The following is a 17,171-nucleotide window of genomic DNA, read 5'->3' as shown; positions in this document are numbered from 1 at the left end:
TCTGTAGAGGGTAGAATATTTCGCAAATCGTATCCAAGTTCACAAGATGCAAGTTTGGATCGCCTTGCGCTTGGGAAGACAAGGGCATTTCAGTGGCATCTGTGTAAGCATGGTAAAGTTCCACTAGTTCATTTGGATTCGCATAGTTAATGTTCGTTGTTTTATGAGAGGACATTCTATTCGACGGCCCAAGCCTGAAAGACCCACTAGGCTACCTTATGAACTTTTTTCATGAAAGAGACTTTGAAGGAGGCTCGCATGAATTATTTTAGGCAAGTCCACGTGTCTTTAAAATTTAAGAGTGCTGTAAAGATGTTAAAAAAGTTTTGCAAGTAGGAAGAATTACCCTTGTACCAGTGATAATTTATACGTAACATAATTTGTAGAATGTAGGAGTAATCTTACGTAGGTTTGAATAATTGTGGGCTCGTTGGTACTAATATATACACACATGTTTTTAAGATTCATATCGTCCATTCAAGGTGCAAAAAACAAGGCTTTGCTTTTTGTTTAAAAATTTATGAGTTGTCTGTTCTGTGTTGGTAAGTAGTTAAATAATTCTTCCGATTTAAGTTGTCCCTTTTGCAACTGTCCCGCCTTATGTCACCAGTTCTCAAAGTTGATCGTCGGGACAGATTTCAGAAATTTTTTTCTCAATCCTTCAGACGATCGAGTTTTTGTTTAGCCCGAATTTGGTGTTCGAGAAACTTGTTATGTCGCACTTCTTTTTGCGCTAGATAGCCTCGAATAGTCCTCTTAAAACTGCATGATAATGCTCCTTGGAGACCATGGAGCCCGACGGCGTGAACTCATGAAGAGTCAAAAGAAAACCGCGAGGAATACTTCGGTTTAAAATCTAGACTGATCAACCTTCTTCGATCGGGGCTTGCTTGTAGGGTCCCTTTGAAAAAAATCGCAAATGCTCAAGGCAGACTTGAAAAAAATTCCATCTTTGTGTAGCAGAGGCCCTGCTTTTCTGCTTAAATAGACGTGAATTACCAGAAATTATTTAATAGGGCGAACATTTCGATGAGTGACGAGACATTAACACTACAACTGCGATTTATTCGCTCTACACGTAGTCCTAATACAGCAATAACAGTAGAAATGCCCAGGGCTGAATATATTATCGGGTGTTACAACACGGTCCTGAGCTGTCCTTTGCTGCTTTTTCCTTGGTAGTGCCAACCCTTCAGAATTAGGATGATGCTTTCTGGAAGCATGCGATCATCTCCAACATTCTGGCGCCGTCCTTCAGACACTGCAATACCTGTGTTGTTTACTCCTTTATCCTGCCTTGCTCAGATCACATTCGTCGATGCTCGCCCGTACACCCTATACTCTAATTCGGATCGGGTCCACAATCGAAGATTCTCTCAGATACGAGCGGACGCCAGCACTCGAACGTTAGCCACCTCCACATCCACTCACCATTCTCCTGACCCGTGCATACACGGGTAAGACTATACGGAGGCGTTTCAGTATCCGCCGTATAGTTTCATAAATGTCTGCATGTCCATCTATGTTCCCTAGGTGATGGGGGATGACCAAGATGGTAACCCAACTGATGACCGCGTCCTCCGGAACAACTGCTCCTACGTCTAACACAGATCTTGTTCATATGAGGGTTATACCATTACACCTTCGACCACCTCAAAATCCTTCTGAATTCATAATGGGCAGTAACAGGAACTTCGCAATCGAATTGGTTCCTTTGTTCCATGCCAAGCTAATGCGTGAATTTTTCTGCGCTATGATGCTTAGCTCGGAAACGACTACGCACACCATAAAAGACATCAAAATCTGAACTACTGCACACATTTTGAATTCTACTATACATCGCTGTATTTGGTAGTATCATGTGGGCTTCGCAAGAGTCGTCAAGTCAGGCGGTGGCCTGTAGTTCCTTAATAGTAAAAACCAGTTCTTTTGAGTAGATATAACGGCTTACATTACATTCTCCTATCCGGACAAAAATATTCTCCTACGTTGAATGGTCATTACCATGGAAACCGTTCGAACGCACGCACCTTATCCACGTTTCCGTGCTAACCATAGCGGATTCGAATCAGGACTAAACTAGACCTCCATAAGCAAGCACTTATGCACAGAGCGGCAGACATCAGCTGCGGTCTCTAAGGATTTAACCCAGTAATCCCAGGTCTTGAGTGCTTAAGAACTGGTAGCTTGGTGACAACGTGACTTTCTACTGTCCTTCACAGACTATAGCCATGCAACTTCGCCGACCACGTCGTCTATCCTCGATTTCGCTAGTCTCTCAGCGACTCCGCTTCGATGATTTACTGTTCCCTCGCTGCCCCCAGTGCTTATTACGACGTAACACGCAATCCGTTTGTTCTACGTAGGACTCAATATATTATTGGTATGCACTACGATAATGTGTATGTGTATATTTTTTATTAGGTCCTGATTAATACCTTAGCGAAGCTGGCTTTGACAGTAATAAAGTAACAAGCCTAAACCGAATTAAAGTTTTCATAAATAAATATTTTCATAAAAATGACTGTGTAGAGTGCAGAAAATTATATGGTCGACCCCACATGGAAATTCTCATTACAACGTAGGAAGGTATACTTTAGGCATTTATAAGAGCCGAATGCCACTCGATAGTACCCTGCTTGGTAAAAGAAACAGAAATGTTCCACTTCCATAATTTGTATTTTTAGAAGATTATTGGTGCGGTAATTAGAATCAATGTTAAACGTCCACATATACAAATTTCCTTCACTTGGTGATTAATTAAGGAAATAGTTCGATGCCAATATAAATGTCATTAACTAGCATACAAAGAAGTCTTTCGCCCGCATCCAGCTGTCATCTCGTATTAGAACAGTCGAGTTAAAAAACGCCGACGATAAAATATAGTAGTTGTACTACTAGTAGCGACTTTCGCTAAATAGGTGACGGAAACCAGCTCGTCTATACTTACAATCCTACTATAAACATACAGACGTAAACATATGCATGCGTCTATGCCCACGGGCTCTACATGACAAAATCTAGTCTCGTAGGTAACAGAACTTTGTTCAACCGGATGTTGTCTACTCATTCCATTTATGTGATCTTGGTTTAGTAAGATGAAAAGGCTTGAAAAAAAGTATATATATATATGTATGAAGTGAAGTACTGAAAAATAGGTGCAACTGTCGATAAAAACAAGACCGTGAACTTACTCAAGGACAATCTATTTTGTAGGTTTACGTTTGTTAGTTACGGTCGTCGAATGCAACCTCTGCCTTTATAAAAATTCTATGTAAAAGTCACTGTACGAGCGCATCTGATGAACCCGCGTCTCAGCACATTCCTTATGAGGCTGTGAACAAAAACAGATAATAGTGCTATCACCGTATTCAGAGATAGGGAAAGACTCAATAATCAATGAAGATATAACGTCCCACTCTAAATTTATGCACTGCAATCTTCTCACACAAGAAAGGCTAATATTAATTAAATATTAAATATGGCATCAAACATTCTATATTAAATAAAACGCTGATTGTCGACGTTCAGCGTGAAATGTTGATACTCGGGGTGGCATAGCATATTTCACACGTTTTAAATTGCCGAACGGGAAAAAGTGACATCAGAGTGTATATGTTACTGCTATATGTTAGTGCTGATGTCTTACAAATCTAGCATAGCTATAATGTCCGAACACTTTGAAAAAACTTTGAAAGCTTAAAAGTCTTTCCTACCAATCTATAAAAATTTTATGTAAAAAACAGTATTCCAATTTTTTTTATGCAGCAGATCCCAAAAGGAACTGCAGTTCTTCTTCTGTTCTTGTTCTGAACTTCTTACAGTTCTCTGCGCTTCAATACAATAACAACGATTGCCGAACTCTGCTATGAAGTATTCAAATTGTTTGTGAATAGGAAATATCATGACTACAAGTCCATATAATAGACGTAGTATCCGGATCAATTCGTAAATTTCAAAGAGGGCAAGGTGGAATTCGATATAAATTTATGATGTATTGTTGGAAGAACAGGTACGTTTTGGAGCAGTAACGCTTTATATGCAAATATCTAGCAGTGTTAGTATACCTAATTACTAATTCATTTTTGGTCAGATATCTCTTTGTTTAATGTTTGTTTAATGATAAGTTTGTATAAGAAAATGTATTTACATATTGACATAAGTCCACTATGAACAATATTTTTAAATCATTTAAAGGGAAATACATTGCTTTGTTCGTCGATATGTTAAATGAGGTGCTAAAGGGATTGGGCTAATTAGTGTGATACGACGACACTCCAGGAAACCGTGGGGGCTTTAAAGCCGCCAGGGACTAGAGCTTAGTCGAACAATGCAGTCTGGCAGAATGGGACAACTCCATGTGGAGTTATGTCTCTCATCACCAGCCAACAGTCTATGAGTCTTTTTGTTCTAAACCTAATTGATGATAACTAAGATCATCAGATGTTAGTGAATGTTTGTGGTTCGAATCCCCTTGATTCCAGCTTTTTCTTTTCAGCATTTTATTTGTATGCACGTCATATAAAGTTTTGATAACTGAGCTATTTCTACTAACTTGGCTAAAATCTTCTCCAAAGATACGAATTACTTCTCTTCAACAAAAGCCTCTTGTTAGATTTTTTTTTTACAGCTGATTGCTTTCCTCCAGTCTGGGTTTTTAACACATCCAATATATTCATTAACAGTTTCCACGTAACAACCAAACTGCAGCTATACTCCATACTCATGAAACACACTGGGTGTATAACTATTAATGGGCGCACAAAGCAATGTATCACATATATATAGGCATAAACCGCGTATTCAATTATTCAAGTGTATGTATATTGTTATTTTGCATATAGCTGATTAGCTGAATACTTGCAGTTGTACACCTTTCTCATATACGTTAGTAAAGAATTTTTATCCAACTACTGTTATAAGTTTGTAGAAATCTAATTTGCTAGAAAAATAATCTAAGAGAAACTTGATCAGGCGATTCAGTTGGCGCGCCCTATGTTGTTGCTACGAGGGAGTTTGGTGGAAAGGGCAAGCAGGACGATATCGTAGTGCCGTCGTCTGCTGAGTATTTGTTGATGACTAAGAAGTACAGAAACAACACGACGAGCTTCCCATAGTGAGTTTCGCCTCGCTGTTCTCTTTTTTTTCCGCTGCTGTATCTCGGTTGCTACACAACCCGATAAAAATGCCTTCTATCAAGTGGCGTTGGTTGCCATGGTGACCGCAAGATTTAGCATGGCCTTATTCTCGCTTGTGCAGTTGAACAAGTATAGCAAAATTGTTATTTACTAGTAGCTTCTAAAATCCACTTATTAGTTTTCTTATTTTTTTTCTTCTATGGAGACCTTTTTAACACTCCATTATTGTTTTTTTTGGTTTGCCAGAGGACGATTGCGCACTGCCGAAAATGTGAATTGAGTTAGAGAACGTAAAATGTAGCATGAAAAGTATAGAGTCAACATAGCAGGATGCACTAAACCTAGTTCCCCTGTTTACTTAGCCGCTTTTTTGCAATTGAAGTTAGCGAAAATATGTTTAAATAAACGAACAGTATCTGACGTTGCGTTATTTTATTTAACTTCAGGTGATACATTTTTTGAAGATTTTGTGTAACCAAATCAATATTCACACACGGTAACACGAACATTTCATAGGCGTTGCGGCAACAGTTTAACCAAATAAAGTTGCAGTTTAGCTTTATGTAAAAATATAAAATGAATATATGAAAAAAATCGAGCTTTTGGACGTACAAAGCAATCGAACCAATCTTTTAAGGTTGTCTTTGTACCAAGATTTCGTAGCGGTTTTCATTTGAAAGAAAAGTATTTGAATGGTAGCCCTAACATATGTTAATTTAGGCTTGTCAAAGCCAAAGAACCTTTCTTTCGTAAAATATAAAAAAGTTTTAACCACGGTCGAAGCGTCGCGATTTTGGACTCGGCCACGTTACCGTATTAGGAAATTATTTGAGTATGTTGAAAAATTAGGGAAGCTTATCCGGCAGTTTGAAACACTTTACTCTAATTAAATATTGTACATTGAGATGAAGAGGTGTCCATTCTGCGGGAGCGGACACCCTTGTAATCTCTGGGTTTGTGTACGAAGCCGACAAATTCGCACGGCTTAGAAAAACCCAATGCAAATTGCAAAGGCTTCGGAATACTCCACCACCCTACTGCTCGGGAAAGCACCCTTTAGAGAGTAATATTAGAACGTGGATGAATAATTAAGATATAAGTTGTTTTTCAATATATGTATAAATTTCTGTTTATAGTTATGTTTCTTTTATATTTGTTCTTTGCGTATATTGGTAATACAAGTTAATTGTTCGTATGCGCAAATAATTTTGCAGGTGCATCCATTTTCAAAAAATGAAACGGTGAAGGCTTGAACCTGCAACAAACCTAAAATATCGCACCTGTGTGACTAGTACTCCCTCCAACGTTGTCTTGGAATTCTAATTCACTAAAATCCAATATTTGTAGCAGTGAATGTAAGCGTAAGACTTTGCGAATAGACCTGCGCTGTGGGCACTACTGTCATTTTTTCGAGTAACTTGAACAGGAATGGACAGGTGTAATCCAAAACTGCATTTAAACTCGAAGCGAATTCGACCCCGCTACGTTATCTGCTGTGGCTTACACACGTACTATGCAGAATACAATACGATAACATCTGCTTAAAATTCAATGCACCTAGATAGACTTTTGACTGTACTAAAATGCAAATCGACAGTAAGCCTAAAGCTGCCCCGTAGTTCTGGTTTCTTTAGAAGCTATGATCATGGGAAAGAATAACATCGAAGAACTGCAGCACTGAACAGACTGGTGTTCTTCCTAACCACGCCTACGTCAACAAGTACTACACTAAGCGAATTGCAAAAATTTCAGTAGTAGAGGACCTAGATTGTTTGGTTGCACTGTGGGGCCGTATCCGATTGACAAATGCGTCCCTAGTAATCAACCTCACAGTTTACCGAGTACCAAGAATCTCCCGCCCTGTGTAGAAGGAAGATCTGTCACACTGGGTGTAGCTATTGCTTGCGCCAACGAAGCGCGATGAATTCTTTCGTTTTAGGTTTTAGATAAAGGTATGCAGGGCAGCGTACTCCATCTTATATTTTATGTTTTATTCAAAAAAAGATTATGTATTGGTTGGAGCATGTAGTCATCCATGAAGCATTGTATAGGAAAATTTAAATTTACTACGCATTGTTGGATTTGGTGTTTTATAGTAGTTAGTTCGAAATGGCATAGTTTGTTTTAAAACAGACATTCTATTTTTTAATTTTCTTAAAAATAAAAATATTCAAAATAAACTTGACAAAAAATATAAAAATCTGGATGGATTCGAACTGTAGTTACCAACAAATCCGAACGAAGATAACCATGAATTGTATCTCAAACTGAGGCAGTCACCCTTGTTGTAAAATTGCTGCTTAGGTTCCAATCGCTTTGTCGAAGCATGCACAACGGCACAGGCCACGCGGCTAATGCCAAGAGATTTGCTTCTTTCATGTTCGAGGCTTTTACCACCGATACGTCTATAGACGCAACGCTGATATCCGGCCTCAATCTTATCACGCTACATCTATGTGCAACTTTCTAACGATAAACGCGGTTTATGCAAATTGCATAAACAATTTTGTACATTGTTTGGATTCTCTTTCATAGATAAATTGTCGGCTGTTTGTTGTACAATGTATCTGATAGGTAAGTGCACTAAAACATGTTGCTTCAAAATACCCTGGTAAATAAAGGTGAAAAAAAGCAAAATATTCTGTATCTCCAGCTGAGAAACACAGATGAGAAATTGTTAAAGAAAAAAACCTCGTTTCAGACACTGCGAAAATTGAATGTGGCGATTAAAACTGCTTAAAAGACTAATGTCGTTTGTAGAGAGATATTATTGAATTGCATTTGGCCAACTGCTAGTTCTTTCATGCACTGCATAATATACAGCATTGGGTTTTTATTGTACCACAGATATGATTGTACATCGCGGGATCTCGGCGCTCAAAGGTTTCAATCCTTACAGAATAACCAAATAAAAAGAGAAAGCAGAAGACACGGCCGCAATAAAATAATATTAAGTAAGAATGAAAATAACAAAAATAATATCGATACTGACTACTGGCGGATTTGAACCTAAAGATTTTAAGATTTGTGTCACTAATTTAAAAAATTTACTCGTCCTTTATTTTGCGGATATTAGTGTAGCGAATATTTACCACCCAGAGGCATCAAACACACTAGGCTGAATTACTCGTATTTATTGTATGAGGCTAACTGGGGTCAGCAGTGCCTAGAAAGCTCCTACTAACTCTAGAGACCTCGGTTAATACACACCGTCTTTGCATCGCGGCCACGCTGTTCTTGGCATTAGGCAGCCCCTCCGCTTGATGTTGTCCTCGGGTTTATTCAAATATATTTGCATATTCAAATTTAAATATTGTTAGTGGGTTATTTTTAGTCATGCATAAACATGCATAGATCGATCTATAATTTTAACAACTATAAATAAATAAATAAAATTTTTAGTTGGTCTTGCTGTAGTGCTACTGAGAGATGAATACTCTGGCAAACTCCTCAAGGAGTCACGACGTTCTTCGCAAACGTTTCGGTTGTTACTCACAGCACTTACTAACCGCAACATATTTTTGCTTGAATTATTCGGCTCCACTCGTTTAACTAAAGAGGATATGTAGAAAATTATGATAAAAAAAATTCAACAGGAGTGATCCAATTTCGACTAGGACTTGAACCTATGGCTTCCTGGGGGTGAGTTTGTCGCGTTCACTAACACATGTTCCTGAATCAGATATCCTTGGAACACAAAAATGTCAAGCTCCTCGTGAGGAACGATTTCTAAGTGAATATGCGTTCCCGCATAGCAGCCCGGTTATTCATTTTATTGCGGGGTGTGATGACCCACACTGCACGTTAAAACAGCCTGAGTTAAGATCCCCGCGTACCGACTGCGCTATCGACACTGTAACCCTTCTCTGTACGCTGTTAACTCTAGTCCGTACACTCATGGTTGACTCAGCAAGTTCTATATAATTTAGTTTTCGAGCATAGGTACACAGTATGTTCAACTTGACTAAATACCTCAAGTTTTAAACATAAGTAAAACAGCCATTAGGCCTCACGTCAGAAAAAAGCGGGTAAATTCTTAGGATGGATCTGGACTCTCGAGAGGTGTATATAAACATTTACGATTATTGCTGCTGCTAGCTTTGAAGGACAGGTTAATCAATCTGCCAAAATTATTTTGAAAAAGTACTATCACCATGATCTGCCCAAGACAATTGTCCTTATACTTTATACAATACCCAAAATTACTATCAGAGTTATGTGACCTATGCGTGATAGAATTGATAGAAGAGATTATCTCTACGCTTTTTTTAACGCTACGATTAGATGTTTTATCTTAGTTTAAATTAGCTAATGTTTGTAACTTTTTTCGAAACAATAACACACCCGAAACACGTGTGCAAAATACTGGGATAAGCCCATTATCATTCTGTGGTCCTTTCTTTTGCGGTCCTCATTTTGCTGTTATTTGAGGCGTGCGGCTCGATAGCAACTGTTTTTTTATTATAGTAAAGGTTGCTTAGAAAGGGAAAACACGTGGGCACTCCTACGCTTTCGGGCGAATCAGAGGTCGTACGTATTAACCAATCAGTTTTTCCTGTTCTCATGTTTACGCTTAATTCCAAAGTTAAAATTACAACATCTTTTAAAATTTATCATATTATCCGGTTGGCACATTAAGTATGTATATCGAATGCACCCTTTTTTCTACTGCCACGTACTAGCATTCAAATCAAAATGTACGATTCCTTTATTGGTCATTTCCGTTACAAGTGTCAACCACAAAAAGTCCAGATATGTCGAAATTGTTAGTATCTAACTTGAAGATGTGCTGATTGCTTGCATTGGCATCGTTGTTACGTGTTTTTACTGAACGGTAAACATTCATTACTATCTCATAAAGTTACCAGAACGAATATATGCGTATGTATTTTTGTCTTACGTCCGGTATTTAAGCTGTTAGAAGTCGCCTGAGAAGTAAAGACATAGTTTTAATTTGTGTGCATACATTTCGAAGTTAGATTAAACCAGTGACCCAAGGAAAAATAAAAAGAATTCTGTGTCCTTTATTTTTTTTATATAATTTTTTTTTTATATAATACAGACGTTCTATTACTTATTTATTTGTAATTCAATTTAACGAATACTATTTAGAATCTTCAAAAGAGGCATCTAGCAAATTAGCTTTTAATAATAAGTTACGGACTTGCCTATGAATAATCCATTCTTAAACACATTCCTGTATGTGGTTTCGCTTTAATGACATTAAAACCATATTCAATAGTGTTAGTTGATATTAGAAAGCGATTTTTCGAAGCGAAAGTGAATATGTGTAATAACCCTTAACAGTATTATTTTATAAATAATGCGTTTCTCAAAGGTCGAAACAAAAAAGTACTTCCATGCTCGCAAAAAACGTCATGAGTGACATTCTCACCTGATAACTCGTATGTAATGCTAAAAAGGAGCGATATGTTAGAGATAGTGCTGAAGTTTTGAAAATGGTGAGGTTTAGAAACTTCGTTGATCTATAAGCAATACACGAACTTATAGCAACTGACATTCAGAATTAAAAAAAACCATTTACGACAAATCAACGAAGCGTTAATCTCTTAAACCTATAGATTACTATAGGTTAAAAACCTATAGATTAATCTAAACTTAAAGAAGACACGTCTATATTAAGGATTGTTTATAGACACTGCATTATTATCATTTGGAAAGTTTAAGATACGTTGCTGCGCGCTTTGATCAAGAGTCCAAGGTCTGACTTGACACACGAGAACTTATTTTGATTTGGAATCGATGAGGGATGAGTTTAACTTTTATCTACATATATATAAATCCAACTTATACGCAATTGATTGTATTTACAGTATGGCTCTTATTAAGAAACAATTTAAAAAGCAGAGAGCAAGAAGTGTAATATCGTTAGCTCAACTGTGAAAAGCCGCGATTTTCTATCCTTGGTATTCGTGCCCGCTCTGCATTCCTCTCTTTGTTTCCCTTTTGCCGAAGGATTGAGGAGGTCAAGGTGATCGGCCTAGAATGAGGACGGCCAAGATTGAAACAAGCTCGGAGAAACCCTGCTACAGGGGACATGATCATTGGTGTTTAAAAAATCTACTATAGTATTCACTTCATAGTGCACGGAGCCTCGCTATCATCATCGTGCGGTTTAGCCAAACTCATAGATAAAAAAGAAGGAAAAATCGATCGCAGAGCAGTAGTAGAAACTTGTGTAAGCTAGTCATCGCAACTAATGCATATGTACTCGTACACATGCACACACACACACATACACACACGCGCAGACAGAGAAATGCAGTAAAAGGAGGGCCTAAACAAACGAAACAGAGACGATGCATGATAGCTATCGAAAAGGGCACTCACTACCCAATAGCATGAGTAATTCCGATGCAGTGCCAGCGTACTGTGAAGCACGCGTGAAATCATCACCTTTGGTTGAACTAAAAATACAACCACCAGCTGTCGCTCTTTTTGTGTTTGCTTCACCAGCCATTGCTCACTCGGCGTACTTTGATATCACGGGACTTCGTTAACGATTGACGCCAGTGCCTTTCAATTGATTTAGATAATACCAAATACAATAACAATAATAAAGGGAAACCAAGTTTGCTTTTTTGGTGTTGCCGCACGGTGTAAACCTACTAGTCACGTAAGCAATCACGTGTTCCTCACTCATTATACTACGGTAGAATTATAATATTGGTGAAAATAATTTATAACTTTTCCAGTGAGCCATCAACATAATTTTTGCATTCTATCTAAAAGGATTACGTTAGCCGAAAAAGCATTAATATATCATTCTGCGAGAGCTTCACGCAGGTCTCAGTGAACCTCAAAAAATATGGTATGCGACATACTAGGTATATGAACTCAGTACCTAGTATTTTTTTTGTAAGCAAAACCTTCGCTCATCTTAAGCACCAATTTTCACGATATTGTGGTTTAATGGGGAAGCTTCTTCTAGTCCATCGTAATAGATTACAATAGACTACATGAAGCGTTTCGATTATGCAAAGTTTTACAGGGGGATTCAGCAAAACTGAATTTAGTTGAACAAGGCTTCCGAAAGAAGCTAACCCTCTTTTACTGAGAGAACCCGATGACATCATCATCTAATGAACGGCTATTTAGTTAATGAATTCGTTATACCCAGTATCCATTGTTATTGCATATTATTTATCTGGTGTTGAAGTACAGTCTCATGTCTACTGCAATACGCTTTAGTTAGAGTGAAGCATTCCATTTCATATAACGCATATTTTATCCCAGCCCCAACTCAACGTATTGATATACACAGTATATTCCAAAAATAACAGATGAATAAGTACGACAGCGCGTATTTATATACCGAATTGGTAATAGCTGTAGATGCATGTTATTCGAAAATATGGATCTTATTGTATAACACTACTCCGTCTTTCAATGACATATCGTTTCTTCTTGCCACAAAAAATCGATAAAAGGGTAAGGGAAATATACATTAATTTGCACCAACAAATCTTTTCTTCTGATCGAATTTCTAATTAATTGAAAAAAAGTAAGAAAGCAACAAGGTACGTGTCGTACTGCTATAGGAGCGCTGCGCCAAGACAGGGGCCTTGCCAGGCTCGCTGCCTGTAGGAACCGAGATATAAGCCCAGGAAAAGCACGCAGCGGTTCCACAGCTCCGGCAAAGTTAGCAGCTAGCCATGACTCCTTAGAGAAGCTAACTTTGAGAAAGGGGAACGAGCCAAAGAAGCTCCCCCTTTCGCCCACTCTTCCTCCTCTCCCCTTTCCCCATTTGCTCTTCAATGGGTCGCCTCAAAAAGGGCGAGATTATTTCCTAACGACCTCGTGTCCCCATTTTCATTGTTAGCGTCACATGCCACAATGCTCCCTGCTTTGAATGACGTCACAGGGTAAATATTTTGGATAGGGTCTCCATCATTTAGGTGTGTCGTAGTTGAACACTCCCTGTTAGACATTTGCTATTTAACTTGCTCAAGCAAGCGAAGGTCTCAGAGATTCAAAATCTTCTACATAAACGAACCTGGCATGTTGTACCATTCCCCGTTTGGAGATTTTATAGGCTCCGAAGTTTTCTTTGTTAAATATTAGCTTAGTGACGATTATTCAGTACGTCCGCGCAGGTGTGCATACTTAAGAATTCAGGTTGTCCTCTTGGGGCTGTAGTAAGATATTATTATTATTATTAGGTAGATGAGTTAGGTTGGGTATGTATTAGTTCACTAACCATATCCCTTAAGACCTACTTTCCGGTCGGACGGGACAAAACCGTCGCTGATATTAATACTACTAGTATGAGTAATGCAGCATCCTATGGTGTCTCATAACAATAATATAATATAACAGATGTAATAGAAATACATCAAGGCATCCGTATCCAAGCGATTGAAGGAAAAATAGTCTTTTGTCCTTTTATAGTAAAGAATGTCTTGATAAAATGTTCAACAGTAATCTAGACTCTACCTATACCCCATAAAGGAACGGTATTGTTTTTAGCCATAAAAATGGAGAAGTTGTAATAATAGTACCAGGCCTACAACGTAAAGGAGCAATACATTATCGTATCATGTACATGTATGCGAACAATAGCAAGCTCTGTACACATGAGTAATACTGTTGCGGAATGCACTAAGGAGCCAAATGGCTTCGTAATTGGACTAGGAAAGCGGCTTGTGCTTAGCTATACTTAGCATAATATATATCTATTTAGTTAGGCGGTAACAATAAGGTGTGAATCGATTAAAGATAACAGAGCCTAACCTGAGTGCTGTTGAGTTGGTGTTGTCCTTCAAGAATAATGTCTTCAGAATATCCAAGGTACGAAGTTGAACGATCAGTTTACAATCTTCATATTGTCAAACCTTCAAAGTACCTCATACCACTATTAGATCCGACGATTATCCTTGTGTATTATTTGTGTATTGTGTAAAAATGGATTCGGTAGGCACAAACGAAAGGTTTTTGCGCCTTCAAATAAGCAGCAATTTAGTGGAACTAAACTTGAAGGCTAATTTAAAAGAAGCTTTTTGAAACGATTTTGTGCTGATACATCTAGACCAGCAATAATGGTACAGCTGTTTTGAGACTGAGAGCTTATCTTGCCCGAGAATCGCAGCTTATTGGGTGGCTAGTGTTGACCGTTGTACTGCGCCGTGTCGCAGACTCGTTCGAATCGGCCACTGCTCTCACTGGCACTGTCGTCGGCTGAGGGCCTCAGTTTGCGAGGCTGAGGTCTCTTCGCTGTGGCTTCAGCCTGGAGAGGGAGGGCCCACGGCGAGGGCCCCGAGGCTGATGCACTTCGAATAGGGTACAGCGGACCTTACAGTTGGCACAACTCTTGTAACGTTTTGAGATTGCATGCTATCATGCAATATCGCGTAGCTCGGCTTGTGAGGCTACGAGGGATTGACGCGTTTTCAATATAAGTTTGCAATGGCCTACCAAGCTACTCTAGGAAAGTAGCGGATCCAACATAATTCTAACTTGGCGGTTAATTTCATCTGAATTAAGTAGTTGTGCTTTGTAGATTACATGAGAGAAGCGTGAGAGTCAGCGGCGAGCATAGACGTAATTGATATGAAACAATGGGGAGAGAGTATGAATAACCTGCTAAATGAGTCGAATCACAGCGTCTCAATAATAAGGGCCTTAACAACGCACATACCTGATCGAGTAACTCTCACATATCACACCAGCTTTTTGAAAGGAACCTGATCTCTGATATTGACACATCCAACCGGTTGTTATAGGAACGTCTCATAAGAAATAATGATTTCGAGTGAGAGTTATAAACTAGGTATTAAAGCGCATTTATAGCACTTTTAAACATCGGCGAGAACGATGCTAACCCCGGCAATATAAGCCTAGGCTTGTGGCAAATCAAAGACCCAAAAACAGGCGAAGAAAGCTTACATTTCTGTTTGCTTAGTGGGCCAAAAAAAAAAGTGATCTTTCCTATGAGTGTTGGTTGGTAAAGAAAGTTGAATTTTAAAGTACGTGTTATTTCTAACATTTTGACGTCGTTATTTTTTTTATCTGGGCAACCAAGAGTAAATAAGTGTATATATATATTTTTTTTCTACAAATGTCTACAGCTAAGTGTACACTTCATTTAAATCAAACAGGCTTTAAGTAGGATGCCGGTCGAATAAGGAGCAGTATATTTAATTAGATGATATATATACTTTTATTTTTGTCTAGATGTTTATTTAGTCATTGTGTAGCATGTATTACCCAAGTGAGTGTTTCAGACAAACAAGCTGTGCAAGCTGAATGATTTTATAAGTATACCAGAAATAGGCGATTCAAATTATGTTTGTCATATATTTTTTGATATCGGCAATGAAAGCCATCGTAAAGCCCACTGTTCTTAATTTTTTTGTTTATGTATATTTATCTGTGTTGCGTGCAGGTACTAATGCATAAATTATAAGCAAGTGAAATTATCCATACTGTAGTATTAACGAGTACATGTTTTTATTCAACTTGACATACTATTTTATAAAAACAACTTCAACAGCGAGAATTTAAAGGCCACAATACTCAAAGCAGGAAACTGGAAATGGATTGTCATTTGGTTTACCAAAACTTTAGCCATCATCAGACACATTCCCCCCCCCCCCCCCCCCGAAATAAGAATAAAAATAATTTGATTCGGTGGCTTTTGCAAACTTACAACTATTTTGTTTCAGTCTAACAAGTTCTTTTTATTGCAAGTTACGTTTAGCATATACTGCTTCAACTATACGGTTTTGCTATGACTGGGATTATCCTACAACTATTCGTCGCATCCCGAAACGTCATTTGTATACAAGGAAGGACTACTAGTTTTTCAGTTTTGGTGTTTTGAGGCTGTCACATATTCTTTCGGTACTGAGGAGATCGATATTGTTTGTCTGTTACAAATACAAGCAAAAAACGCTACACCTTACCTTTGTCTCAAAAAAAGGCCCATTTCGATTTATTATGACGACGATAATGACGATGATGTCGCTGAATATAATCTCTTTCTCGATCGGAGAATCATTTAATCGGAGAGATTATCCAGGTCTAATCTTATTTCCGGTTTTTGCAGCAAAGCCGCCGCAGGCCGCACAAAGCTTAAAATGTCCAATGGAGACCTTGATGTTGTACCTTTAGTGCTGTGACCCAATCAAGTTACAGACACAAATTTTACCCGGGTGTGATTAAAACGTGCTTAGGTGTGTATCGCTCTAGCGCGCTGAGAACCATTAATCAGTACCTCATATGCGAGTCTCATCTCCTTGATGCGGTGGATCTGTTTCTAAATTAGGCGTACTGACCAGCGTACTTATGTGACTATAAAGTGTTACATCTAATATGTCGTAATTAGAATAATCCTTTTGAACTTTCCTCCCGAATTCAACCTTTAAAAGGCACTCTCACATGGGATTTTGTGTATCTAATAAGTAAGAACTTCTAAAGAGGTGTTCTTTGAGAGTAGGTAGTATCTCTCTATGGTGTAGTTTAATTCTAATGCCTACTTCGGAAAGACTGTGTCGTACTGCTGTACTAAGTGTTTGTACTATTAGCTTAGCCTTCATGCTATCATTAAATGTTTATCCACTCGAGTTTATTATTGGGTCTTCACATAAGTCCGTGTATTCAATATGGCTCACCTTTGAATAATACTTATCAATCATAGGAAAAGGACTGATTTGTACTAATCCGAACTGTTGCGCTCTAAAAAAGCTGGAAAACAAAAACGAACATTTTTACGAATTTTAATTTAACCGAATTTTCTTCGATTTCCGTAAAAGGAAAGTTCAAATATCATACCGCCCATAAAATATACTACGCGTATATAACACTAGGTGGTTCCTAAACGAGTGACAGTTACCAGAATGGTCAAACAATGGCGCCATTTTATGTCGAAATGGCATGTTAAGTTCGGCTAAACATTGATAGATAACCAAAAATGTATCCGTCCAAAGATAATTCAAATAATTAACAGCACACCTCAATAGTTTTTTTTTTTTTTTTTTTTTAAGAGAAACGTTGTGCATCTTAAAGCATATG

At 38.1% G+C, this 17,171-nt stretch overlaps 1 protein-coding gene across 3 annotated transcripts in view; it reads right to left on the bottom strand.

Moving 5' to 3' along the window:
* LOC111250822 (uncharacterized) overlaps nucleotides 1–14,570 on the bottom strand; it is a 53,714-nt gene extending 39,144 nt beyond the window's left edge. The window contains exon 1 of one of the 3 annotated variants that reach the window (XM_086989334.1): nucleotides 13,893–14,570. The gene's annotated coding sequence lies outside the window, so the exon portion shown is untranslated. The remainder of the gene's footprint in view (nucleotides 1–13,892) is intronic. The other 2 variants (XM_022806620.2, XM_022806621.2) reach the window with 2 other exon arrangements.
* Nucleotides 14,571–17,171: the final 2,601 nt, after the last annotated feature.

This window comes from Varroa destructor, unplaced genomic scaffold (genome assembly GCF_002443255.2).
Source record: "Varroa destructor unplaced genomic scaffold, Vdes_3.0 BEIS01000005.1, whole genome shotgun sequence".
NCBI lineage: Eukaryota > Metazoa > Arthropoda > Arachnida > Mesostigmata > Varroidae > Varroa > Varroa destructor.
This window is presented reverse-complemented; position numbering and strand designations above follow the sequence as displayed.